General features: G+C 42.9%; 1 protein-coding gene and 1 long non-coding RNA gene across 3 annotated transcripts in view; one reads left to right on the plus strand and one right to left on the minus strand.

Moving 5' to 3' along the window:
* TOB1 (transducer of ERBB2, 1) overlaps nt 1–2,269 on the minus strand; it is a 4,411-nt gene extending 2,142 nt beyond the window's left edge. The window contains exon 1 of the mRNA XM_053995138.1: nt 2,012–2,269. The gene's annotated coding sequence lies outside the window, so the exon portion shown is untranslated. The remainder of the gene's footprint in view (nt 1–2,011) is intronic.
* On the plus strand, nt 987–27,503 carry LOC128817046 (uncharacterized). 2 transcript variants are annotated; one of them, XR_008440083.1, is made up of 4 exons: nt 987–1,674; nt 3,162–3,248; nt 25,949–26,061; nt 26,176–27,503. It is a non-coding gene; the product is annotated as an uncharacterized LOC128817046 (long non-coding RNA). The 2 variants fall into 2 exon arrangements; XR_008440084.1 differs by lacking the exons at nt 25,949–26,061; nt 26,176–27,503 and adding exons at nt 14,136–14,368; nt 15,483–15,610.
* Nucleotides 27,504–27,745: the final 242 nt, after the last annotated feature.

Below are 27,745 nucleotides of genomic sequence, written 5' to 3' on the forward strand. Positions count from 1 at the left end.
TGTTTACATATACAGCATGAAGCACTTCCAAATCACGTGAGCTGGGTGTCTAGTTATTCACATAGCAGCAAGGATAATTTTTAAGACATCACAGAACTGCCAAGTGTGTCAATGGTTAAATTTCCAACCTGTATTTGGATGATTTATAGTACTCAGCTGCAAAATTTAGTACCAGACCATTAGTTTAGCCTGAAAGGTCTTAGTCCAAGGGTCATTTATCACTTTAAAGTTTGGAAACATATTGACTGCAACTGTAGGCTGCAGAATTATAATAATGTTAACAGTTGCTTTAGATAGTTTCTTACAAGTAGCTAAAATGATGTGACATTTATTTTAAGTCCAAGCAAATCTCCCTAAACTCTGCGCGGGTGAAATGATGCAAACTGAGGAGAAAATGTCCGCTGTGCACATCCAACAGTTCATACTGAAATGCAGTCAGCATATTCATAATAGCTGCCCATATGCTCAGTCAGAAGGGTGGCCAAGACTGATCATTATTTCACAAAATTTTCTCTTTCTACAAATTATTCTCTATTTTCAGATGAAAGATGCAATTATATACTCAATTATTGTATCGCACTGTCTGTAACTCAGATTTCAAAAAGTTCCTGGGCTAACAGGGCTTCTGACAGCCGGATTGCCTTTCTCCTTCTCCATGACTCTATTTTATATTTAATGTAAGCTATGGTTGTCACTCCTTCACAAAGGACAAAAGAGAAATTAGCTATCTAAAGTTAGAGAAGGGACAAGAATCAGGTATTAGCACACAAACTGCTAACACAAATCCCGCAGTACCTCGGTATAAACATACACACACACACCACACACCTTTGTCAAAAAGTTCCAATAAAAGAAAATGTGGGGATTGTTTTTGGCTCAAGTTAAAAGCCCAAAGAGAATTTCAATTAACTGTGGGCTTTTCTGCACTGCATCACTAAGAACAAAATTTAGCATAGCTGTCACTAAAGATTAGAGAAATCAAGGTTAAAGGATTTTGACATTAACAATGCGACTACACAGCTTTTTTTATTTCTTGCTTCAAATAATCTCCTTTTAAAGTCTGGAACCCTATTTCCAAGCCATTCGTGTTCTCCCCAACATGGTATGGGAATAGTTTGAAAGGCTACGTGTATGATAAGGCGACCTTTAAACGTTTGCTGGATCAGCACCGGGTGGGGATAAGGAAAAGATCAAGGGCAAACAGAAGATATTTACAAAAGGGGCACAATCAGTACCGAAAAGCTGATTGGGTGGTTAAACGGGACATTTTAAAATTATTTATTAATCCATCTGCGCTCTTTCCCTTCCCCCATGTCCTTTAAGAAAGGAACGTTCCTTTCAGAGTGCACCAGGCTGACGCTGTGAATTTCTCTACGCGAAACGGATCCACAGTACAAAAGCAGCTGATCAAACATACTGGCTTGATCATTTCGAACTTGTTCTTTTTATGTATTTATGGGAAGACGGCAGTATTTCTGGGGGATCCGAGCCCATACGTGGCCCAGCAGCAGCGCCCTGGCAGGAGCCTTAAGCAGTGGGAGTTACATAACCAGGCAGTCAGGTCTCATTAGATTTCTGCTCACAGCCCTGGAGCTCCGGCGGCAGCGGGAGGAGGAAGAGCATTTTCTGAGCCCATAAGAAACCGAAGGAGGAAGAGGGATATCTGGAGAGCAGGTGGGGGTTGCAGGGCCCCTCTCTCCGCGCAAAGTCGGGCAGGTCCCGCAGGGCGCTGCCGGCGCTCCTGGAGCGGCCCAGCGCCGATTACTCAGCCGGCAGCGCTCCCTCCTCCCCGCCCGAGAGCGGCCGGGGCGGCCCAGGGGGAGCAACCCCTCACTGCCCAGCCGTGCTCTCTCTCCCAGCCCCTTCCCCGAGGAGCCCCTGCATCCACCGGGTGGCCTCCGGCACCGCGGGGTCGCGACCGACTCAGCACACCCCGCCCAGGGGCCGGGGCCGGGCTGTGCTGCCTCAACCCCCCGCCCGCGCTCCCCTGCGCCTCACGGCCGGTACTCACCCAGGGGTGCGGGGGTAGTGCAAACAGTCCCGGCGGGGGTGTGAGGGCGGTGGGTGGCGACTCAGCACCCGATCCCCATCTCCGAGCGCCGGCTCTCTCGGCGAGGATGAGAGGGGAGAGGATAGAGAAGAAAAAAAAAAAGGGGGGGGGGAGGGGGAAGGGTCGGAAAAAAAAAAAGGGGGGAGGGAAAGGGGGGAGGGCAGCGCTGCTTACACCCCCACGACAGGCGCACTGGGCCGCCACAGCTGCAACTCCTCGGCTTCTGCACCGCCGCCCTCCGCGCCCCTACTTATACCCTCCCTTGCCCCGCCCACGGCCGCGCCCCCACTACGTCCCGCGCGGCCGCACCGCCCAAGCCCCACCCTCCTCTGAATAGCGTCCGGGTGGCCCCGCCCCCGGCTGACGAGGCTCCGCCCCCCGCCTGGGTCGCTCCGCTGCCTTCTCTCCTCCCCGGTGCGGCGCGCGGGGCCACTCTGACGTTAACGGGCTGCTCACTTCGCAGTCCCGTTGCGTCACTGCCGACGTCAAACCCTGCCCTTGCGCCCCTCAGCCCCCCGGGGTAGGGAAAGGGGGGAGCGCTGAACTACATCTCCCATGACCACCGCGGCCCGTGGGGGCCTCAGCAGCGGCGATGGCGGGGCTGGCGGGGGCCGCCTGTACGGCTGGCACCCCTCAGGCTCTGCGGTGATCCAGGCGGGTTCCTTCGTGAGGGGGGCACGGGACGACTCCTCACATCACCGCCAACATCCCCTCTTCGCCGCGCCTGGCGGCTAAAAATACTCTCCACAGGTAGCAACGCCCGGCGATTGGCTGTCTGCCCGAGTGGCCGCCGCTGATTTGCCAGCGGGACGCGGAGGGGCGAAACTAGGCCGGGTTCTGGCGGAACGAGGGTGAGCACTGGGGGCAATGTGTGCCCTTTAGTGCCGCGGGGCCTAGTGTGAGGTTAGGGGTTCTAGGGGCTCACACCGCCAGCAGGATGCGGTTCTGGAGGACAAATTGTGAAGGGTTGGTTTTTTTTGGGTTTTTTTTTTTGGGTTTTTTTTTTTTTTTTGTTTTTGTTTTGTTTTGTTTTGTTTTTTTTTTTTTTTTTTTTTTTTTTTTTTTTTTTTTTTTGTTTTCCGCCTCTTGCTCTGTTTGTATAATAAAAAAGCATTTTGCCATAAGTGCTACACGTGCCCCAGGAGAATTTTGGAAGTGCCAGTCGAAGAAATGCCAGGACTTTTATCCCTTTGTAGCTGTGAGTATATATGAGAATTGGAGGCAGTAACGCAAAGGCTGAAATATTAAAGGAAATAAGAGGATAATATTTAGGATTTTCCACAGCTTAACATTCCTGATGGAAGGCTTAATTCATTGTAAAACATAGTTTTTATTCAGATGCATCATCATTGACGTTGCTGGGATTGCAGTATTGCAAACAACTTGAAAATCTTGATTAAAACTCAAAATATTTACGATTTCCCCGTGTATTTCTCACCCATTTTTAAATCTAGAGGGTTGAACATGCTTTCAGTGAAAACTGGGTCAGTTGTCACTATGGTCCCCAAACGGAAAATAAAATGTGAAGATTGTAACATTACAAGCACTGGCAGCTGGGAGACTACTGGGAACTAATGTAGCATCTCCGGGAATCTGAGAGTCCGGAGTATTTGTTTTGATAAAAAAGAGACAAAGTTAAACAAGTCCCTTATCGGTGTTGGGATCCCTGACTCGGGAAGAATGATGTATGAACTTTAATGATTTTAGAAGGTTAAATATTATATTATATTATATTATATTATATTATATTATATTATATTATATTATATTATATTATATTATATTATATTATATTATATTATATTATATTATATTATATTATATTATATTATATTATATTATATTATATTATATTATATTATATTCAAGAACTGTTACTAACTACTAACTAGAAACCTCGTGACTCTCTCCTGAGAGTCCCAACACAGCTGTGGATCCAATTGGTCAATGAATTTAAAACACTATTACTAGACTATAATTAAGCAATCACCTTGGGTAAACAATCTCTATACCACATTCCACATGGGCACAAACAGGGAACAGTGAATGCAGTAAGAATTGTTTTGATTCTCTTATCTCTGTTTCTCTTGCAGCTTCTCTCAGGAGAAATCCTAAGAAAGCTAAGTCTCTCTCTGTTGAGAGGGCATGTGAATACCACACTCCCTAAACAGAGAAGGTGAAAAGACAAATAGAGGGGGTTGTTTTGTTTTAGTTTTGGTTTGACATTAGAGCTCAGGAATCTCCGTGGAACAACAAAAAGGCATTGACAGGTGACATCAGCCACTGGTGACAGTTCAGCTCTTGCTCTGCTCAGTTCTGGGTGGCAGCAGCAGATTTCCTTCTGAAGTGGGAAAAATTGCACAGTGGTGCAGATCAGTGTTTTCAGGTGAGATTTCATAAGGAGCTTTACAAACCCGGTAACTGTTGCTGAGCTGCTAAAAAAAGCCAGGTTCTAGAAGCAGAGACTTTCTTTTAAATGGCTTTAGTGCAACATGAGAAGCATTAGGAACTGAATTAAATGTACAGAGCTAAGACCTTGGTAATCAAGGCAGCCATGGGATCCCTTAAAGCTGTAAAAATTGGGATGTGCTTTTCTGGGGCTTATGGAAAGGAAGCTTCTCATGCAGTCCATGCTGCACCAGAGAAATCTGGTGTTAAATGCAACTAGACCAATTTTTAGGTCCCTCCCACCCCAAACCATTCTATGATTCTAAATGTTAATGATGGGTCATTGGCCCAGGAATAACCTCTTCGAGGATCAACCCCACTTCTAGTGTTCCAGTGTTTCAATTTATCCTTTTTGTCTGAAAAACTAAACTTTTAAACTGCAGTGATCACAGTGTGGTCCACATAAGGCATGTCAGAGATAGGTGGCCAAACTGTAGTAGTGTTAAATTATTAACACTGAAACCCAGAGTTTAATCCAGGATAATTTTTATTCTTAAAGCCTCGACTGGCTTTTTGATCCACAAGGGTCAGAGTAGGGCCTGCAGTTTTTTTCAGCCCTTTTGATTAATACACAGTAATAACAAAATGTATGCCTCCCTGCTAGAAAATCTTTAAAGATGCAGTCAATACAAAATAACTTCAGCAGCAAAATATTACTCATGTTGCCAATTCTATTCAGCTGGAAGATTAATGTTAAAAGAAAAGAAAAACTATATATTTTCATCTCTCCTGACAGACCTTGACAAGTCTTCTCCCCAGCAGAGCAAATCCACACAAGTATTTCAGAGCAGGGCAGGAGGCAGGAGTGAGATTAGAAGTGAGAAGACTTTCGTAATCTATATTAAATAAGAAGGGTTTGATCTCATGCCCTGTTCGTAGCCAGATCCTGTAATGCTCACCAGCAGACAGCCATCAGCAACTGAACCACAATTTCCACAGTCTGGGTCTTTGCAGAATAATCTCCAAATCTAAGTAAAACAACTACATTACCACAAAATCTTGTAGAGACTGCACAGACTTGACAAAGAGACCTTCTTTTCTGCTAAAGAAATCTAAATTTGATTTCTGAAATAATAACTAGCACTCTTTAAAATCTAAATTAGTATTGTTTATTGATCAACACATCCAAATCCAAAATACAGTTTGTTAATCTTAAAAGTTGTTTAAAGCAATTATATATAACCAAGAAAATTTTTACTAATTATGTCAACAAGGACAAGAATTTGAAAGCTGCAGGAAGATAGGCTCAGAATTTCCACCACCCATCCTTTTCATAGAATCCTCTTCTCTGCTAAATGAATGTTGATGTACAGAATATAAAAGATTTGTCCTGATGGTGGACATGAGGTTTTGTATCATACATTCCCGAATAGAGTGCAGTCTCTTTTCTAACATTTTCCTATTTGGAATCAAAATTCTCCTTTTAGCGTGGGAGCCAGGGCTTTGATCTTGAAAAATTGGAAAGCTTTCCCCATTGTATTCATCCCTCTCTAGCCCAATTTTATCCATTTGCTGATTTTAACATGTGTTCCTTATCCCCCACCATCTATCAGTGTGAGCAACCAGGCCTGGCTGCTCTCCAGCAGATATCTTAGCACCGAATTTGAAATGGAATGTAGATTGTCTTACATTTCACTTTACCAGCAGTGATTTTTTCCATAAATACTGATTAGAAAGGGGATCTGGACCTCTCAGGTGTTGCCCAGTACCAAAAGCTCTCTGACCAGAAAGGTTTTTTGAGGTGGGAAACCACAAAATCATCTTGTAAGTGACGTTGTTTCAATGGAGTAAAAAATAAGCAGGAGCAGAATTCAGGAAAAACAGCCAGGTTGCCTTCTAGGAGAGCCCCAAGCTTGTCTCTAATCCTGTGAATATGTAATTTTTCTGGGCCGACATCAGTAGAAGGAACTGATCTGCAGGAGATTAGAGCTCAGAGCTCACAAGACATCACCCTCTCCTAAGTGGAATGCTACCAATATTATAGCTTACCTAGAATAAGTTGATAGAGTCCTGAGCAAGACACAAAAAGGAGCTTTTGGGTAAGAAGGAGAAATAAAACCAGGAGAAATAAAGATTTTGCACCAAAGCTTTTTTCTTCTCAAAGTTTCATCCAGCTTCAAGGATGAAACTTCAAGTAAAAATGTTGGTTGTTTGTTTTGCCTGAAGATGGTATAAGGTAGGATCTGTTCTTGAAGAGGAGCCTGATAAGCAACATTTTCAGAATGGGGTACAGATTCTGAGAAGGCCAGTAAAAAAGAGTGAAGTGAAGAGAAAGTAATCTAAAACTGCTGTGAAAAGTAATGGTCACAAGTAAAGAGAAACTCTAATAAGAGGGAGAGGGAATGGGAAATATTTTATGAGCGTCAGAATTTCCTATAGCTGTGAATAAATGGGCTGAAGAAGAAGAAAAGGAGATTGATTTCATACATTAGAGAGGTTGACCTTTGAAGAAAGTTTTATTAAAATCCAATGTAATTTTTTTACTCAAGTTCACCTTTGTGCTGGGAACCTGCCAGTTTAATGTCAGTTAGTTGTGCAGTATCTGTTAATAGATAAAATTATGAGGTGAGGACTGTCCTAGCTGATAGCCATGGAACTTCTAAGTTAATCAACTTCAAGTGCTTTACTATGCTCATTCCAAACAATGATTCATAAACAGTTTTAAAGAGACAGAAAGATGCTTTTTAAACTGTCAGTACTTTCATGGGGATCAAAAATAAGCACTGAAGATGAAGGACTGGTCTTTTGCCCTTTCAATCTCTGAATAGATGAAGGTAGCTTAAAAACATCTCACTAGGAATTTACTTAAGAATTTTGTGTACTTAGCATTTTCCTGGAAGGCAAGTAAATATTTTTTTCCTGAAAAGGGAATTCCAGGAAAACCATTCAGTCTTATTCAAGAGAGATACTGAATGTGAAAAAAATAGATAGTAAATGGGGAAAAAAAACATCAGTGCAAAGAAATAGCTTTCATTCAGTCCATTTAAACGGAAAGAAAGAGCAATAGAGCGGTGATTGTTTACCAAAACGGTCCAATAAATACAAAAATTCTGCTACTTTTTTTGATGTTCTGATTAGCATCAGCTAGGGTAAAAAGAATATCATCTGAGAATGACCATGGGTCTCTTTTTGAAAAAAATAGAAACTCAACTTTATTTAGGCAAAAATCCAGCCTTTCCTGACTAACCACAATGTCCTCTAAACCAAATCTGCACCCTTTGGCTCTCCCAGCAATGCTTTTTATTTACTTAGGAAGGATCAGTGAAGCCTTCACTGTTTTCTAGGTCTTCAACAAAGTGCTGTAGACACACCTTGAATGAGAAGGGGAGGAAGGATGCTTCCATGCATTGTCAATTTATTATCGAGATTGGAAGGTGCCTCAATTTTTTGCAATAAAATCCAGAACAAAATATAATTTTAACATCCCCAGAAGATCTCCCTTGGCTCTTGCCTAAGAATTTAAAACAACCAAGAACAGTGCAGCTCAGTAAGAAGCCATCCATATTTTAAGCTGTCAGGCAATCCCTTTTCTCTGGAGCGTGTGGTTGTTGACTGGGTTTCTTATGCCTTTCTGCATGCTATTCCTATCAGTAACAATGTTTTATTCTGAGCACAGGACTTGGAGAGTTTAATTAGTGACTACAAGGTGACAGGCAGAATATTGCCTTTAGGAAAGGGACTGGTTAGAGGTGTTGATACTGGGTCTGAAGGCAGTCTGATTTGAGAAGTGCTGAGTTAACCTGCTGTGCTGTCATGCTGTGACAGTGTGAGTGATGGTGACTTCAAAGTAAATGAGTTCAAATGTCTGTGTCTTGATAAATACAGTCTGAAAATCGTCCTCATGAGAAGATCATGAAAACTATCTGCATTTAAAAAAACCCAAACAAAACCCAACAAGGGTGTTTCTTTTCAGCTGAATGGGAACCCAGTACTTGTGGAGACATGAAGACCTAGTTGAGTGGAAAGATGTCAGGATATGACAGTTGAAGGTTTGACCCTGAATCTTTAACACTATTGTCTGTGGGGGAAAAAAAGTCAATGGGAATTTCTCTTTGAGCTTGCTGTGTTACAGATCTGGCCCTTACTCAGCTCCTATTGAAGTCCATTGAGTCACAGAGACGGGAATAATGGAAGGGAATGAAGATTCAAGCTGTGTGTTTGCTCCTGAGACATACATAATAGATTTTACACAGTTTGTGCATCCTGTTCATGCAAAAAAACGTTCATGTTCTATCACTGGCATTGAAATGATTACTTGGTTCAAATAGTAAATCACTCATTTCCTCTCCAACTTCTGATTCCTCAAGGTGTAATTCCCAACATAATATAATAAGTGCCTTAAAAGATTAAGCAAAAGGTTATGTTAGCATAACGTCTTTCCTGAACTGATGTCAAAAGGCTGCATAAAGCCACACCTTGAAATCCCCCAGGATAGTGCTCATGGGACTTGCCAATAACTCAATTTCACAGAGATTCTTCTGTTTCACAGGTCACAGCTCTTTACCCTGTGATGGAGCCACCCTCGTGTACCTACATATATATGACCCACTTCATTAGAATGGAATGTTTTCTCTAGAACACACAAGCCAGTAGGAGCCATTATCTCATGTGCTATTATTAATGCAAAGACTTCAGACAGCCCCCTGCACACAGCGGTAGATCTGTGCAGTCTCAAGAGTAGCTGTAACTAAGATCTTCAGAAGCAGGGATAAAACAGCCATGTCACACAATTACATTGAGTTTGGCAATGGGAAGAAGAGATTTCTTCTTGATCCCACATGATGATTTTCTTCCATGCTGGGAAATGAGCACTTGGAGTGACATACTTTTATTGTAGCTAATGGAACTCAGATTTGTAAAGAAAGTGATTCTGCTGTGTGACCATATTATCTAAATTGCTTTGTCGCCAACACAAAAAAAAACTGAATATAAAATTGCCTGAGTATAATTGAGTGCTGACTCACCCCCCAATTAGGGTAAATGGTGCAGTGTTCCAGGGTGCCTTGGAGCTTTCTATAGTCTCACAATCCTATGTGAAATCTCCTGATTGATTTTTATCTCCTCCAAACAAACTTACGTTTCACGCTCCTATTTGAGGCTAGATGCTACAAATCCAGCTGCTGTCACAAGACATTTTCCCCCTGCTTCATTGTCTTGATCAGTTTTCTGCTGAAACTCATCTTTCATCCTGACTGGTTCAGTTGCCTCCCTTGAGATTATTCCAACTCCTGGCTCTCCATATTCATAGCTCTCTGAGCTCCAACTCTAACTCTCTAGTTTCTAAGGCTATATAGGTGAGGATGTTTTCTCACAAAAAGCTTTTCCATAAATTCTAACAATTTAATTTCAGTCTAATCCAAGGCTACATACACACATGACACTTCTTGGAACAGATTTTTAATAAAACTACCTGCATACATAAGCAAGAAAATACTGACCCAAGTATTTTAAATAGATTTTTTTAAATCTTGAAAATAGCCTCATACTCATTTGAAGGTATAACAGTGTGATTATGCTTAAAACTAGAAGAATTCTCAGGTTTTGAAATTTAAATATAATAAGGGCAATTGTAAGAAGCAATGCCAGAGACCCGAGGTGAACTGAGCCACAGATACTGGGCAGAGAGCTCAGATTTAGCTGACTGTGGCAGTAAGTTAAACCAACACTCATGCCTTGGATGATCTCTGTTTCAGCTCTCCCTCAGGTAGTGAAAAGAAAGAGAAGAAGAAGGGCTATGACCTAAATGAATTACAGCAATTATTAACCAGCAATCCCACCTATGAGGATTTGCAAAAAATGCCAGCCCTGAGCTGGAGGATCTGGGAGTGAAACCAGTCATGGAAGTGGCAGAAATTGGTTTTGTTTCCAGTTATCTATGAACATCTCCTTCTGGCTGGCTGAACTGTTGAGCAACTGTTGAAAACTGAGTAAGGAAGAAGCTGAAATTTGTTTCCTTTATATGTGGGACTGGTTTCATATCAGAAAATAAAAAGTAACTTCAGCACACGGAGTGGGCTTAGATTCTCCAGAAGCACTTGTTGCTGCACAGCCCAACCTTGTTCCTTGCTAGGAATTGTAACTTTTGTTGTCTGATAAATGCTTTACCTCAAAGAGAATAAAGCCCATTTATCTCCAGCTCCAGAGAGATAGTAATGCAATTGTTCCTTCACTAGGAGATCTGCTCCCTGGAAATTCTCTTCTGAGTTGGATGATATTTTCTCCAAGAGTTTCCTTCGGTAGAATAAAAAGAACTTTAGTTGAAATGCATTTCCAGAGACAATCCCTTAAGAATAAAACTAATTTAAAAAAACACCTTAAATTGGTAAGGAGGAATAAATCTAAAATTCAGAGTTGATCTAAAGCTGGGTCAGAATCCAGTCAGAGTTAAGGATCTGGTCTCCTCTGGCTGATCAGCACAAAGGCTGTACCTTTGCAAAATAAAGACACATTTAAAAGATGTAATAAAAAAAAAAAATAATCTCTAATTGTGAAAAAGCAACACATTCTAAGATTTAAAAAAATGCTGTCAGAACCCTTCAAAGATAGGAGTGAAATATATAAAAGCATCACAGACGGGTTAGTGTTGGTTGTTACTCCCAGCCCAGGCTGCATTTGACAGCTCTCACTTCTATTGCCAGAAGTGTGTTTTGAAAGCCCAGTATTCCTATCCAGATTGTTCTTTCTAAATGTTTGACAGCAGCCTGCCCAAGTGACATCCAAATGGGCACAATTAATTGTTAATGTCCCAAATTCAGCTGAATCAGGAAAGTGCCTAGATGACAAGGAAGAACATCACTGGGAAGACTAAAGGGAGGTACCAGGGGATTTGCTGAGGGGAATGATGGATTCAATGTCTGCAGCCACTCCAACATTTAACCTCTTCATCTGTGACAACTGGTGGGTCACTCAGCTGCCATTTACTGTTACCCTGCCAGGAGGAGTGTGGGCAGAGCATGGATCCCAGCACCCTTGGCTGGAAGTCCCAACTCATTCTGCAGCAAAGACAAGCCCTTGCATGGAAATTCTTCAAAGGGATGAGGCTGGACAGACTGTTACCATGGGCGTCTTGGAGCAGGCAATCAGTCCTCCCATTAATAAATAGAGATACGAGATGGTCAGGGAAGAGCGTGCTTCTTAAATGTGTTGGAAAAATGAGGCTGGGATATGTGTCATCTCTGATCTACAAAGTGATGGAGGTTCCTGAAGAAGCATCAACACCTGCACAATCAAACAAGAGCAACTCTGCTGGTCCTGCCCTGCAGCTTGTGCTCTAAACTATAACTAATGAGTGTAAAGGCCCTGACAAAAAAAACTTCTACAGAATTCCTTTTCTAAGGCCTTTGATTTTACTGGAATATGTACAGCAGTAAAATTCATATAGCCAATGGAAAGCCATGTCGTGGCCTGACCCTGCCACAGAAAACAACACAACGAAAGGGCAGGGATGTGGGGTCACATTTGGGGAGGATCCATGATTCAGCATGTCTAAATCTCCTCTAATTTGTCACGTAATGAAGGAGTGGGGCAAACACCTGCAGCTCCAGGCAAGCACCTGCAGTTGCTTCATTATGAAAAGGTACAACCTGGGCAGTAATGAGCATCTGAGGAACAAATGAGTTTGAATTAGGACAGTAGGTCAGAAAGAGCAGGATGATTCATATCCAGGATGTACTCCAACCTTCCACAATAACACTCAGCAATTCTGTTCAGCTTTGCTCCTTCAGAGCACCCGCAAACACCCCATCCTTTCCATGGCACTGGCAGGTAACAGGCAGAGAGGCTTGGGTGTGCACTGAGACCTGCTGATTCCTGGAATAATTGAACTAAGCTGGGAAAAAATGCCTTCCACAGCAACAGGAAGGAATGAGATAGCTCTGTCTAGTCACAGCATGCCACTGTGTGTTTTCTCCAAGAGTATGTTATTGTGTGTTTAGAAATCAGGGGACATAAAGATTGACATCCCAAAATTAATAAATAAGGTACCCAGAATTAATAGCCTCTTTTAGGGAGCCATCTGCATGAACGTTTCCCAGGCGTAAGGAACAGGTCATGACAGATGGGGTTTAGGAGTGTGTGGCTCCTAGGTTTGCACCCTGACAATGCCTCTGCTCAGCTGTGCAAATCTTATTTTACTTGCTTGACTGTGAGTTGCTGGGCATTGGGATGTAATTTTCCATGCTTGCTGTTGGCACTGGGTTTTACCTTGACTTGCATCTGATAGCGCAAGCTCTGCCAACATTGTTTCACCTCTTGGAAAATAGTAATTAAGAAGCCTGGATAGGCATGTATTAGTACCCAAGAATTCATGGCCAGCTCCACTTTAACCTAGTCACCATAGTTTACTACTCTGCCACAAAACGTCTTTTCCAGGTTTACCTGAAGATGTAAGAAAACTTTAGGGGTGCCAGACATTAGGTTGACTTTGATCTCTCTGAAAACAAATCCTTTAAAGTTTAGATCAAGGAATCTTTTAATCAAACAAAGAAATCTTGCCACTTATATAAGTTCCAGATGTAAATAAGTCTGCTAGAAATAAACAGAAGCAAGGCAGAAAGGAGACAGCCTTGCTCTGCAATGTCAATCAAAAGTGACTGTCTGATGGATGATGATATGGCTGACTGGGAAAAAATTCAGTCTAAAAGTCTTGCTGCCAGCCATCTGGCAAATCTTCCAAAGGATATTGCTGTATAGTGGCACTGAATTCGTACCTGCTTTGCATCTCCTGCTATCAAGAAAGGCTGTTTACTCCTTTAACAAAGTGAAGATTTTGAAATCTCTACTATGGCTCTCATCTTAGGGACACATTGTAACCCTCCCCACCACCAGTTGTCTGTTCCCTCCCCCCACCAGTCTGCCATGGATGCAGAATCTTATCCCAGGATCCTTTAGGATGGAAAAGATCTGTAAGATCAAGTCGAGTTGTAACCCAGCACTGCCAAGCCCTCCACTAAACCATGTCCCCAAGTGCCACACCTGCAAGTCTTTTAGCTACTTCTAGGGGTGGTGACTCCACCACTGCCCTGAGCAACCTGTTCCAATTCTTGGCAGACCTTTGGGTGAATAAATTTTTCCTAATATTATCACAGGATCATGGAATGGTTGGGGTTGGAAAGGACCACTGGAGATGTCTTATCCAACCCTTTGCTAGTGCTGGCTTACCCAGAGCAGGTTGCACAAAATAAAGATGATTTTTTAAAATATCTTTCCACAGTAAATATAGTCTTGGACATTTAGTGCACCACTAAGACACAGAGCACACCTGACTCCATCCAGGCTGTTCCAACTCAGGATTCTGTTCTCTTGTTCTGCAGGGGAGACAGAAGTTCACAGCACTGGGATTTGTAGAACATCCACCCTCTTGCTCCAGAATCATCATTTACTTCCTGCTTGAAACTGAAGGGCCACATTTCATACTTCTGAACAGTGTAAGGCTTATTTTCATAACTGAGTCATTTGGACTCTGTACCCTAGAAGGCAACAGTAAATATCACCACTGGCCATTTCCTAATGAACATAAAGCGGTAACAATTTAATGTCACTTCAAAAAACACAAAAAAACTTGCCATGAAAACAAAAAATCTCTAAAGGACAGGCTGTCTGGATGAATATTAATGACATTTTTTTCCTGCTTCTTCAGCTCCTCTCATGTGGTCCATAATCAGCTGTAACTGAGTTCACAACCCTCCTGAGTTGTGATGAACTGCAATAGCTTGAGACCATGGAACTGGGAGTACCAGCACATGGATAACCCCGACTGAGGTGCAGCTGCATATCTGGTGACCAGACACTTCTGGATTTTAACATGGGCCCAGTAAAGGATATTTTCAGCCTAAATGATCTTTGATACCGAAACTAGAGTTAACCTGGATGGTGAGCCGAGATCATCTGCTCTGAGAAATAAACCAAGGGAGAAGGAGGTGGGAGAAGAGTGGGAAGATAACAATGGAGAGGGACTCTTTAGGGAGAGGAATGAATGTGGAAACATGCAGTGATGGAAAAAGGAACACAAGAAAAAAGTGTTGTTGCATCTCCCTATCACTCCCTCTCAGATCCCCATCCCTGCTCAACTGCCAGCCACATTTGTCATTTGTAATTCTCAGCCTTCTTAAATAGCTGGGGCTAAGAAGCAAAAACTGACTCAAAGCAGCTCTTCTCACCTTTGCTATTTCAAATTTTAGTAATTTTTAGTCAGTTTGGTTTGGTTGTTAATAAAGATTTGATTCTAATTTCACTATGTGCAGCAGTAACTTGTTAACAAGCTGCTCCTGGAGATCTTTGTAGGACAGCGGAAACCCGGGAGAGTAAATAATTACAGTGTTTCCACCAATGGTAGTCTGCTTCAGGGCAGGTGTAAATAGATCCATAAGTGTTTGTTCACTTAAAAGTTCAGCCCAACTGCATTCTCAATTGCCAGCAGCAGAATTAATGGATAGGGTTTCTTCCTTTAAAAAATGAGGGCAAAGATGATCTACTAAATATCACCCTCCCTTCCCACTAGACTGCAAGTAATATTTAAAAAGTTACAGATTTTTTACCAAAACGATATGTTGGGTGTATAAAAGTACAGGCAATTTTTCAAAGCATTCTATTTGTTTGGAAAGGGAAGGACAACTAGATCAGAAAACTCAATTCAGCTTCAGAATGGAGGAACTTAATGGGGACGAAAAAGAAGGAAATTACATTTCATTCACTTGGTGCATCCAGAAAGCTCTGGACTGGTGCATGCAAAGAATAACTCCCTTTGGAGCAGCACCACAAGCTTTGAGAAGGCAGTTGCTAAAGTGTCTGAAAGCACCCTGTTTCTTGTCCTCTGCTCTCTGAAGAGCAGAGGGAGCACAACACAACGCCCAGATAGGATGGAATGGGAGTCCCCAGATTATGGGGACACTGATCTGTGAGCTGGGCAGTGTGCCACTTGCATCCAGTTTGAGTATCCCAGAAATAACCTACCTGACTCAAAGAAGGTTTGGAAATCTCTCCTCAGGGTTCAGCACACCTTGATGCGGGAGGAAGAAGAGCCCAGTGTGGGTGGCCTGGACCTCTCTCCGGGAGCAACACTCCCACAGCTCCATCTACTTGTGGCTGGAACCCAAAGCCCTGCCAACATCTATTTTTTCCCACACCAAATCGTTTAAATAGACTTCCCCAGTGTGGGCTCAAAGAAATGCAATAAACATAATTTGTGTGGCTCCTTGGGAGCTCAGCTAATGGACTGCCTGGAAGGACTTGCTAGGCAAATGTGCTGCCTCTGGCTTCCCACACTGAAACTTCACCTTGCACTCCATAACAGCCCATCAGTGCTATACCCTGCTTCTGCCTATAGTTCAAGCTGCAGGTACCACATTTAACCAAGCAATAGCTAAAAAACTAAAGACATTTTAACTGACTTGTAGTGTCTGCTGAACACCAGCTGCCCACAGTACAACAGTAGTGTTCTACTGTGTCTCCAATCCTGACACTCCATGCTTATGTCTCCTGGGTCCCATTCAGATGCAAAAGCCCAAAGCTACAGCAAGAGGAACAATCTAATCTGCTAGGGAAATAAAACAGTTGATGACTCAAAAGCAAAAGGGACAGATATTTGAAAAGGAAAATAGCAGAACAGATTCAGATGTAATTGTGAGTCCTATCACAGGAGTGCCTAGAGAAGTAGCGAGTTCTACCACATTTTTCCACTTGAGCCCCCAGCCAGCTTCAGTGGAGCCAGGACTCAAACCTGTGGTTCCAGGTAGCCTTCATAAAGCTTGGATCTGAATTAAACCACTCTTCTGCATGCCTGGGGATATGGTGGCATGTGGCAGCCTTGGCTGCTTCAGGCTGCCCTGGAGCATGTGAAGGAACATGTTCATGAGTGACAACCCAAAGCAGTGGGACAGACCTGTGTGCAGCCATAGGAGCTGGGGCTCTACTGGAGTCTGAGATAGCCTGAGGGAGAAGGAGCTGTTCAAAGGTTTCCCACAGGGAGCTGACGCCAAAATCAACTCTTTTGAAGGCAGCAACAAAGAGTTGATTTTGTGACCCTGGGCAACACAGGGATGCATGTGTGGCTCTAGGAGAGGAGGATGGGAGGCTGAGCCCACTCACCTGAACATCTACCTTCCCCCCTGGAGGGGCAGCAGGTGTTGTCAGTAGCTGCTCTTCAGGGGAAGAAGGACCCCATACTGGCTCAGACACCCCTGTGATGCAGAGGGGTGGGGTATCATCTCTGAGACTAATGGGACCCCCACATAGCCCAGCTGTAGCACTTGGGGCTGTCTCCTCTGTGCTCCCTTCTCTCTCCCCAAGGCAGCATAATGAGGCCAGTGGAAATCTGAAGAAGAGATATTTCCTTTTCTCAAGGATTCATATTCAAAGCTACAGCTATCGACATATTTTTTCTATTCCTGTGCTTGGCAGAAGTTGATAGTATTTATTAAGCTGATCTTGGGCACCAGAGCTGGATCCTGACTCTTGATACACAGGCAATCATCAGAGCCTGTTGTGTTTGCATGAATGTACTAATCCTGCCTCTGCTTCCTAAATGCATAAAGCAATGTTTAGGACCACTCATCTCTGAGAGACTTTGAGATGGCTGCAGAGGACAAGACAATATTTTTAATATGGAGAACTCCAAGGCAAAGTATTTTGGTACCTCAGGATTATTAACATTTTTGAATGTCTGAGAAGCCGATAACATTTATAAGACATTACAATCAAGATTCATTCCCCCAAATGAAGAAAGAGCTCCTATTGTTCACATACACTCTAGATATCGATAATTTTCTCATTTTCTGATATGACAGGGCTTGGGGATTTTTTCCCCACTGAGACAAGATGACTGACAGGTGGAGATAAGAATTTCTCATAAAGAGAAGCAATGCATTTGTACACAGCTGAGGCTGGAAGAAAGCAATAATTCTCCTAATGCATAGGCACAGCCCTCCAGAATGGCTGATTATTTACTTCAAGAGTCAGTTATCACTAACCAGAATGCCAGGCATGTCTTCCCAAGCCAAGATGTGAGCTGAGATCAGTGCAAACAAACCCTCACCCCTCTGCCCACCTGCTGTGCTGCTGTTGGGTGGTGAAGGCTGGTCCTGGGAGGTGATGCTAGCCTGGGATAACTTGACCATGGTGGGTCAGACCAGCAGAGATTCACCAACACCTCTGTCGTGGTGAGTCCAAGCCACTGTCACAGAGGTGGCACTTGGCACAGGCTTAGTTCAGTTCTAGGGTCATTCTCAGCAAGCACTGGGGTGCTTGGAGAGCCCAGGGGCAGTAACTTGGGGCAGGAGTTAGAGCTGCTACTGCAGAACCCATCTGGAATATGCCTTTAAAAAAAACAATAAAAAACACCAAAATCCCCTCAAAACAGCAACAATAATAAAAAGAAAATCAAAACAAACAAACAAAAAACCTCCCAACAAATCCCCCAAAAGAAAGCCAGAGAAACTGCCTCCAACTCTTGGGCCAGGACAAAGCCTTGGAGCAGCAGGAGAGCAGAGGTGCCCATTCTCAGCATCACCACCACTTCTGTCCCCCTAGAGCAGCTGAGCAGCTTTGCTTCCTGCAGGGATCCTCTGGAACTGTCTGGCTTTTCCCGTGCTACACCACATCTTGCAGGGTTGTAGCTGTAGTACTGGTACACACAAGCCAAAATTTACACCCCTTTACCTGCTTTCCTCCCAGGCCTTCTCTTTCAGCTGTTCTCCCCTCTCACTGCCTGCATATTCTATTCTTCACTACTGTTCCTAATAGCTTTTATCTATGCCAAGTCCCATCCTACTCAGCTCTCATTAAACCTCAGACCTTGGGCAGAGCTCTTCTTCATTGGTCTCCCAGCCAGCTTTTGTCTCTTTGACTTCTAGGTTCTCTTTGTTTGTGCTTTTCTCTCTGGATCTGGGAATTATTCTGCTTCAGTTGATGCATGGATCCAGGCCCTGATATTTTGTTGAATTCTGTGGGATCTCTTCTGTTTGGCAGCTGCAGTGGTAGGTACAAATGCTCCCAGCACCAGCAACACCCACAGTGTTGCAAAGGCCTTGAGAGGCTGATGTGTATTTCAAGCAGTAGGAAACTTATCCTGTACTAGACATTGGTTTGAGAGAGACATTATCCCTGGAAGATACCAGCTCTAGAGAGACATTTTCCATGGCATACCTGCCCACTAATAGATCCTGACTTCATCTAACAGAGGAATTGATTGTACAGGACTGTGCTGCTCACTGGAGGATGGCACAGCCAGAGAGAATGGCATGGGGTCACCACTGCATGTTTTGTTCTTCTGATGCCTCAGATCAGTATCTCAATAAAAAGCTTTGGATCTGAGCAGCCCCTGCCGGTAGCAAGCGCTCCCCCTGGAACATGACAGGTCCCGAAATACATGTGCCAAGTGGTTCTTTTATTTGGAAAACAAACAGTATTGACTATCTATAAACCTTGGCTTAGAGCAAGGCAAAACTAGCAGGAAAAAATGCCACCATGGGTGAGTGAAGGTGCTTAATGTGGAGTAGGGCAGCCCTGAATTATAGAGCAACAGTGAGCAAGTGACTTAGCCTTTATCTTTTTTGCCTCCTACTTATTTAGTCTGGAAGCATTTCTGCAGGCACTTTGTCCTATTACATGGTGATAAAACCCTGGACTCAATAACTGAGATCTGCTGTCTGCCATCACAGCAATACAAATAACAATAAAAGAAACAAAATAGAAGTGAGTCAGGCTGGTTTTCACTAGGAAAAACATCAGTTATCTTTATTACTCACCAGCTCTCCTCCAGGGTAGTCTGCTGGCCACCATTGAGGCTGCAGTTGTAGGGAGGCTAAGGTTTTTCTCTCAGGTATTTCGCTCAGGTCCTCCTAAAAAAGGTTCTCCCTGGGGTTTTAGAGATTTGGTGGTTGCACATCCACATCAACCATGAGTATAAGCAGCCTTTTTGCAGAGCAAAAGCAATTTAGCAGCTGAGCCTAGTGAAGACACAAGGCTGAAGAAACAACACAGCATGGAGAGCCCATGGTAGGATGGACAATCCTTGAGAGCCAGGTCTTCATCTGGGGAGAAAAGCAGAAGAGGGAGGCTGGAGGGGGCCACCCTGGCCCTGAGGCTGACTGAGGTCACCCATAGGCTCCTGAGCTGTAGCTTTGTCGTGCCCCACAGAGCATCATCACAACAGCCTTGATTCATCCAAAACACAGACAAGCAGCCAACTCCAGCTGGAAGTTGATTCCTGCTATTGAGATTTGTATTTATTAATTTGTAGCCCACTTGCTTTCTTTTGGCACAATTTTTCTCTGCAAATGAAAAATTTCCCCTGAATCACTGCATGTTATTTCCACTTGTCAAGATAAAGGTTAATGAAATACCAGTAACTGCATCACAAATACAGCTCCATATCTATCCAGGATTTTATATGGCAAGTTGTATTGCACAGCCTGTTCTTAGAAAAGGCTGTGATTAAAAAAACTAAAACTGTCAGAGGTCAAGAAATTCATAGTTAGAGCAGCATAGCCTCTGCCCTTCACTCCTCACATCTCGCCTGCAGGACAAGGAATAAAAAACCTCCTGGAAGTGGCACAAACAAATGTGGGATGAGATTTCCTCCATCACACAAGATTCTGAAGGACTGTGGTATTTAAACAACATTTTCATTTGCAAATGTTGCCTGCATCTGGATAGTGGTTACTTGGATAATTATATACTACATAAATAATATATAAATACACAAATACCATAGAATCATAGAGTATCTTGAGTTGGAAAAGACCATAGAGTCCTATAAATATATATAGAACTTAGAAGCAACATGATGCTATAATTGACATATATCTGTCTTCAAAGAGCTTTGCACCAGAGTCAGAAGGAGAATTTGACATACTTGCTGCAAAGAGGTTTTCATGCCCTGAACGTGAAACCACCAGGACTGGCTGAAGGACACTCTGTGCCCAGGGACTGCAGAGCTGAGACCAATTTTAATGCTGCAAACACCTTTTCAAGATCCACTGGCACAGTCTCACTCCCCAAATTAAACACTTGAAAACACAGAAGAAGCCCCTGTCCAGCAGCCGTTGGGGCACGTGAGGTTTCAGGAAGGAAGGGAGGAGCTGCTTTGTTTTCTTCCTAGGGAAGGCCAGCAATGGGATGAGTGTCAGGAACTGCCATTTGGGGTGAGTCAGGAGATTAGCATGGGGTGGTTTGCATTAATACCAGCTTGAACACATGCCAGAGAGGACTTCCAAAATTCACAGCCAGTTATTTCTTGTCACGGAGTTCAGAGATCCTATAGCCTGTTCTTCCACTTTGAGGCGTGCGATCAAAAGCCTGCGGAAATTATTCTGAGAGTTTGTTCTGTAAATATATAAAATCTTGAATATACATTACTAAGTTTGAAGAAAATAAAAACCAAAACAAAAACTTCTAACAGAGCAAACTGTCTCACAGAGGATCTTATCCCTTCTTGGAGGTGGATTAAAAAGTATTGTTATGAAATCCCAGTGCAGATTTTATAATGGGCTAAATCAAAATGCTGTGGAGTTTTTGGAATTCAGATCTGAAGTTTAGTGTTTCAGCCCACATGCTCCATATAAAAGTAAGATAAATGAAAGAGTGTACTTTTTCTTCCTTTTGATATGCAAAGATTCAGATGAAATGCTTACTTTCCAATTTGCTTTTTCAGTAGAAATTGACTAGAGATCCTATCAACATGAAATACCCCGCGAAATCCAAGCACCTCCTGAAATGATGGATGACATCAAGAGCCAAAAGTACATGTACAAAGCGTCTGCAGAAAGAGATCCTTAATCACTATGTGAAGCCTGTTGATTTGTTGCCAACTACTTAACTTAAAGCTTATGTTGTCATATATCTAACTTTAAAGTTTAATGAATCAGTTGGAGAAAGGAAATCTCTTAAAAAATTCAGTCCTGTCCCTTCAGCTGCAGTGTGAGCAATAACACACTTCGTTGGATGCTCTCAGCAAGTCCCTCATTAAAACAGTAGCACCAGATGAGATCTAATTTTCTTAATATTTGTAGACTACAATGCAAGAAGGAAAATATTTGAGATTTTCTGTATTCCTGAAGAATAGGTTAAAGAAAGAACAACAACAAAACAGTGAAAACTTCTCCCCAGGTTACATGCTAGACCTCTTTCATTTACAAGTATTTTACTAGTGAAATTGAATATCAATGTTATTTAAATTTTTTAAAAATTGCCCACTAGATGGCTGTAATTGTTATGGCCATGCTTAATTTTTGGTATCAAACTCCCATCTTTAAAAAAAATCTGTTCTTGTTTTTGTTGTTCTTCAGCACATGCTCTCGCTCTCCAAGGCAGTGTTTACAATGATGGGATCCTCACCTTGGAAATTTCAGATGTTCATAGGAAGTTTAGTTGTTCAAAATGACCACTGCAATGGGCTTATATAACATCTAAGGCACAGAAATCCACCACCATTTTTAAGGATAAAGTGGGAATTCATTTTTCATTATTGAAAGAAATACTTTGTTTTATGTTATTACAAGGAATGATCAAAGACTCTGAGCCCTTTGGAAAGAGTTTCCAATAGTGTGGCATTTAATGCGAGCAGCTTGTGATTACTGTTGGAGCACAAAAACATTGTAAATCTGATGAAGGAGAGCCCAGAAGGCAGGATTGAGCATCTTCCGTGTCCTAGATTCAGCAGAGGAGCTGATGTGAAAAAGAAGCAGGATCTGCTGGAAGGATAGCTCAAACGATGTATCACAGGAAATAAAATTTCCCTGCTGTTTGCACGGGCTCTAGTCCAGGAGCAGCAGTGCATCTGGGAAGAGAATTTGCAAAATGTTTGCTGGCTGTGGTTCCTCTTGCAGTTTTCCAGAAGATCCACCCAAAGGGAATAGGCTCAGGTGCAGAGGGAGACTTTCCCCATTCAGTCAGTGAGCAGGGCACCAATGCTTCCTCTGAACAGAAATGCCTGAATATAAACATCTACATATCTTTGGCAGCTCTTGACTACAAGATATGAAAAGGGAACTGCCTGTCTACTGTTTTAAGGCAAACACAAGTTTTAAGCAGCATGCAGAGACATTTGTAGGAATTCTCCACCAAGCATGAGCCAGTACAGAATCCCCAAGGCATTGCTGCAGACCCTTGGGCATGGTGCATGGTCCTGCCAGAAGCACATAAATCTGCCCTTAATGGGAATTACCTCATTTCCATTGAGGAGTTTGCCCACCAGTTCAGTACTGCATCAAAGGGGTTATCAGGGGATATCTAGTTTCATAAGACTTAAGTGCAACTTCATTAAGTGTCTTTGAAAGATGGTTTGTTCATCTGGAGCAAGAACAGCTCAGTTAGAGGAGAGGAGAGGAGAGGAGAGGAGAGGAGAGGAGAGGAGAGGAGAGGAGAGGAGAGGAGAGGAGAGGAGAGGAGAGGAGAGGAGAGGAACCAGCTCCAGGCATTGTCCCAGACCTACCTTGATTCAGCTGTCTTATCATGGTGGGTGTGGGGTCTGGTTTGCCTTCAGTCTTTTCCTGGCACATGCAAATCAAGTGGATATATAAATCAAGTTCATTGTAATGCTAGCTGAACACCTTATAAAGGTATGTTAATCAAGAAAGAATAATGAGATTTCAAATTCCCCTAAGTTGTAAATAACGACTAAGTGCTCAAGTAAAACATCACTCATTCTAAATGGGTCCTTACTTCTAAGTCTTCTGCATCCACAAAACAGGGTTAAGTCAACCCCGAGACAAATGGATGAAAAAAGCTAAGTACTCCTCAGGAAGATGGACATCTGTTTTACCCTCTCTTCCTTTCCCTTCAAAGCAATTCATATCATCATCCTGTGAAACAATCTGAATAAGTCCCTGGAAATCAAGACATTTCTTTTGAGATCCTCTGACTCGCTGATTTTTCTTTCTGTGTCTGCAGTGAATCTTGCTGAACAGGTTGAACCACAATGATCTTCTTGCAAATATTCTGCAAATAGATCAATGCCATATTCTGTATCAAACACCTGGAGCCCATTTAATAAATGGATATCTTTGCTATGAAATTACAAATCATGTGGTATCATACCCATATCAATTTGAAATAATTTCACTCTCAGCAGAGTTACTGCATTGCAATAAGAGCAGTATAAATAGCCACAGTCTCTGAGCATTGCAAAGGACAGGGATTAAGGTCAGCAGCCACACTGCAGTGGTTGGCCTTTGAAGACTGTCTGGAGCAGACTATGGAAGGTGCAGGGTACCTGGGGCTCCCATTCAGTTGTAATGGAGTTGTGGATGAATTGTATTTCTTGATAATTACTCTGGAGGGATTTCAACAAGAAACAGATGTGTGGAAACCTGCAAGATACTTTTGAATAACAGAAGCTCTCTTGCAGAGAGGACAAGGCTGGTTCAAGACCACAGCACCTGCTCCTGCAAGGAGCAAAGTTCCCTCCTTGCTCCATGTTGTCCCAGTGGAGCACAGCTTCCCACCAGTTCACCTGCTCAAAGGAAACTCCATACCACAGGGGTTTGCTGGGTAAACAACAAGTCACCCCTGAGATATCAGCACTGGAGAGAAATAGAGAAAGAGCTGCAATGGGTGCTCCTCACTTCATGTCACTCACCCCAAGAAGGTGTTTGGGTATTTGGTATTTTTAAAGCTGACAGAGAGAGCAGGTTAAATAAGGTACAAAGAAGAAATTCTTCCTGGTGACGCTGGTGATGTCCTGGCATGGATTGCCCAGAGAAGCTGTGGCTGCCCCATCCCTGGAAGTATCCCAGGCCAGCTTGGAGCAACCTGGTCTGGTGGAAGGCATCCCTGCCCATGGCAGGGGGTTGGAACTGGATAAGAGTTAAGGTCCCTCCCAGCCCAAGCCATTTTATGAGTCTGTTTGGGAGAGTGACACACGTAAGATGCTGAAATACATTCAGGTACCTCAGAGAGTCATCTGAATTGTGCTAGAGATATACAGCTCAGTCAGAGCTAGAGGAAACCATGAAGGCTAAGAGTGACCCTGTTGGGTCAGATGGCCGCTTGCTTTCTCAGGCTGAGTTACACTCACTCCAAGGCCAGAACCCCCATGGTCAGGGGGAGGCTCTGGACAACATACCTGGCATCAGATAGGCCGTGGGGTGAGTCACACTCTTTCTGAGAAAGGACCCTATCACCTTCTTTGGTCTTATCTGGAAATTGCTCTGAAAACAAGCATTTTGTGAGCCTGAACAAAAACACTGGGGAGCACTCAGCAACAAATTCTTTTACATACTGCCTTTTTATTTTGCATGATTTCCGAGGTTTCTGGCAAAAACATTTCCTTTGACTGTTTTCCTTCTAGAAACAGCCTTCTTCCAGACAGGGCTACTCTGCCACTATTTAGCTGGGTAGACACAGGGCTATTTAAAACACAGAGCTGGAACATTAGCAAAGCACTTGTCTCATTCCAAGACAAGCAGGGAAGGGGAGAGTGCAACCTTACTCGTCCCTGGGAGGTTTGTGCCTGCATCATGCCGATTTGTGCCGAATTTAAGGTTTCTAGGGATGAAGTCTGTGGCAAAATCTGACAAGATTTTTTAGAAGCTGCTAGTTCACAGTCTTGAGTATTTATGATTTTTGGCCGCCAGGTCTCACATATGTTGCGGTCAGCAGTTTAACTCTACCAGGCTCTGTACAGTACTGTTCAAGCAGCAACCATCAAATCTGACGTTTTGATAATGAGAAGGTAATTGGGTAATTTTTATTTCCTTTCCCTCCCACCAGCTCCAACCCCCTATTCTGCTGGGACATGCAGAGTCATAGCTCTGCTGGCTTGGCTTCCCGCCACATCACTGCTCCTTTAAAACCCCATACCTCCCATTGAAGGAACTCAGTGTCCTGTTCACCAGGAGGACGTCAATGTTTCTATGGAAACTCTTCCCAGAGATTCTTGCTCCGCGCTGCCGCTGCTGCATATTGTGTGACTGGCTTTGTACACTGCAATTCATTATCCAGGCTGTGACGAAAAGGGAGCAGCTTTCTGCCCAACAGGAAAAAGCATTAAAGGAAAAAAAAAAGACCCAAAACACTAACACCCCTGCTCCACCACCTTAATATTAATTAAATAAGCCACTAAAACCAAAGGTGCTTAAATTGTTTGGCATTTGAGCTATGAATGGAATCTGCTTGCCTATGCTCCTTACAGTGAAAAATACCCTTTCCTGAATAATTAACTTAGCTGAAGAAGCTTATAAATTCTTTGTAAGGTCCTTTTTCCTTCCAAATAATGAGAAGAAAATTTTCCACCCCTCACAATTACAATCCCGATGATGGATGAGTATCATGTAGGTAACAAATGTGCCTGAGCAGGAACCCTGTGCATGAACTGTGTGGAGAGCAGGAGAGGCTCAAACCTAAATTAAATCTAAATTAGGCTCAGATTTTGCATTTGAATTAATATTTGCAAAGGGGATGCAAAATTAATAGGCTGAAGGAAAATTCACATTAATTTCTCATTTGCCTCAATAGCAGGAAATATCTGGGACCAGCGGAGAACATGATGACAATGTTTACGGACATGTCCCTTACTAATGATGTCCAAAGGTGGCCAGATTACACACTCCTCTGCAGATGAGTTCCAGGTATTACACACTTGACAGGTAAAACAGTCTAGATTTTGTTCCCACCTCTATCACAGATTTGCTGTTATTTTGTATTCAGACATCACTGTTAACTTTGAAAATCTGAATTTCTAGGTGGTGCTCTGAAGAAGTCTGGAACCTGATTTTCTTGACTTCCACTGTATCACTGATGGGCTGTTGGCACCTCAAGCAATCAGATTTCAGGTGTCCCAAAGCATGTACCTCAAACCCAAGGTAGTCAACTTGTGACACTTGCAGAAAGACAACTCCTTAACGCAGCAGAACTTTGAGATCTAAAGAAAAACATTACACTCATCTACTATGCTGGGAACCAGCACTGAGTAAAAACCAGAGTAAAGATGAGGATGAGAGGAGACAAGTATTTTATTTTTAAACCTTATGAATTTCTTAGTAGTTCTGCTTTGGTACTTTCCTAGAGAGGAAGGCAGGGTTGGAAAGATCAGATTTTCAAACTCGGCTCCCTCCCTGATACCACACTAAAGACTTGTATTACCTTTAACTGATGTTTCTGAGTGCATCCTCACTGATTTACTCCAGCTGTGCTCTTTATGCAGGGAACATTCTATTCTCAGAGCATAATCTAGACCCATACGAACAATATTAGATGTTTCCTGATAACATAATTTAGAAAGAGGAGATGTAATTGCTGCCTGTGCTGAATGCACAGCATCTCTCTGCCTGCCAGAGCACTGCAAACTCATGACCCCTTTTGGAATCCATAAAGGGAGAAAAGTCCCAAATCCTTCAATGTGGCTCTCATTTTGTCATTTCCATCTTATTAAATATGCTGGTCCTTGTGCCTTTGATTTTAACTTCCTAAGGATAGCTTATGATGAAATTTTTTAGAAGGCTCTCAGAAGCTTTTAGATGAAATTCAGGGATAATTCATGCAGAAATGTGTCTGTTTGTGGGGCACAGAACAGCAGCAACTTGGGCATCTGCTGAGGAAAAATGGGGAGGGGACCCAGAAAGGTCTTCCTCCGGTAACTTGTAATTATAAGAAGCGCAACAAAGCAGGTTCTTGTTAAGGACTTCCCTAAATACTTGAAGAGGAGGTTGGAACTCATTTGACCTGCTCCAAAACCAGTTGGCTTGGCTATGCATAGTCCAATTGCTGTGGTTTAAAATGAGTAGCTGGAGTGCTTTTGTCTTCTAAATATTCCCACAAGCACTGTGCTTCACTGTCTTCTCTCTGATGGAAGGATATCCAGGGTGAGACATTACAATTCAAATTTTCATCTCTAGGGTCAAATTTGTCTCAGTTCAATAACACCTGGAAAGCACTGCCGTGTAGTGGGGTTTGATGTGAAATAAGCGTAGGTCCCTCCACAGCACAGTCAATCGAGATCCACAGCACAGAAAAACCACTACTGTAATTGCTCTCTGTATCAGCTGCCTCAGGAAAATATAAAATAAAATTATAAATAAATAAAAATCAGTGACTGAATTGGCCCTGGAGACTGAGTTACTCACCTCCTATTTAGAGAATGGTCCCTCCTGAACAGTTTTCCACATTGCAAAGCCACCACATAATGGAACAATTCAGTTCCACTGACAGCCTGGCTAAAATAGTCCTAGAGGAAGATAGGGAAGGTGTAGGTCACTGCTAAGGTGCTGGGAAGGGCTGGCAGTGAGAACTATGCTAACACTAAGAGTTTTTCAA

Source organism: Vidua macroura, chromosome 19, assembly GCF_024509145.1.
Source record: "Vidua macroura isolate BioBank_ID:100142 chromosome 19, ASM2450914v1, whole genome shotgun sequence".
Taxonomy (NCBI): Eukaryota; Metazoa; Chordata; class Aves; order Passeriformes; family Viduidae; genus Vidua; species Vidua macroura.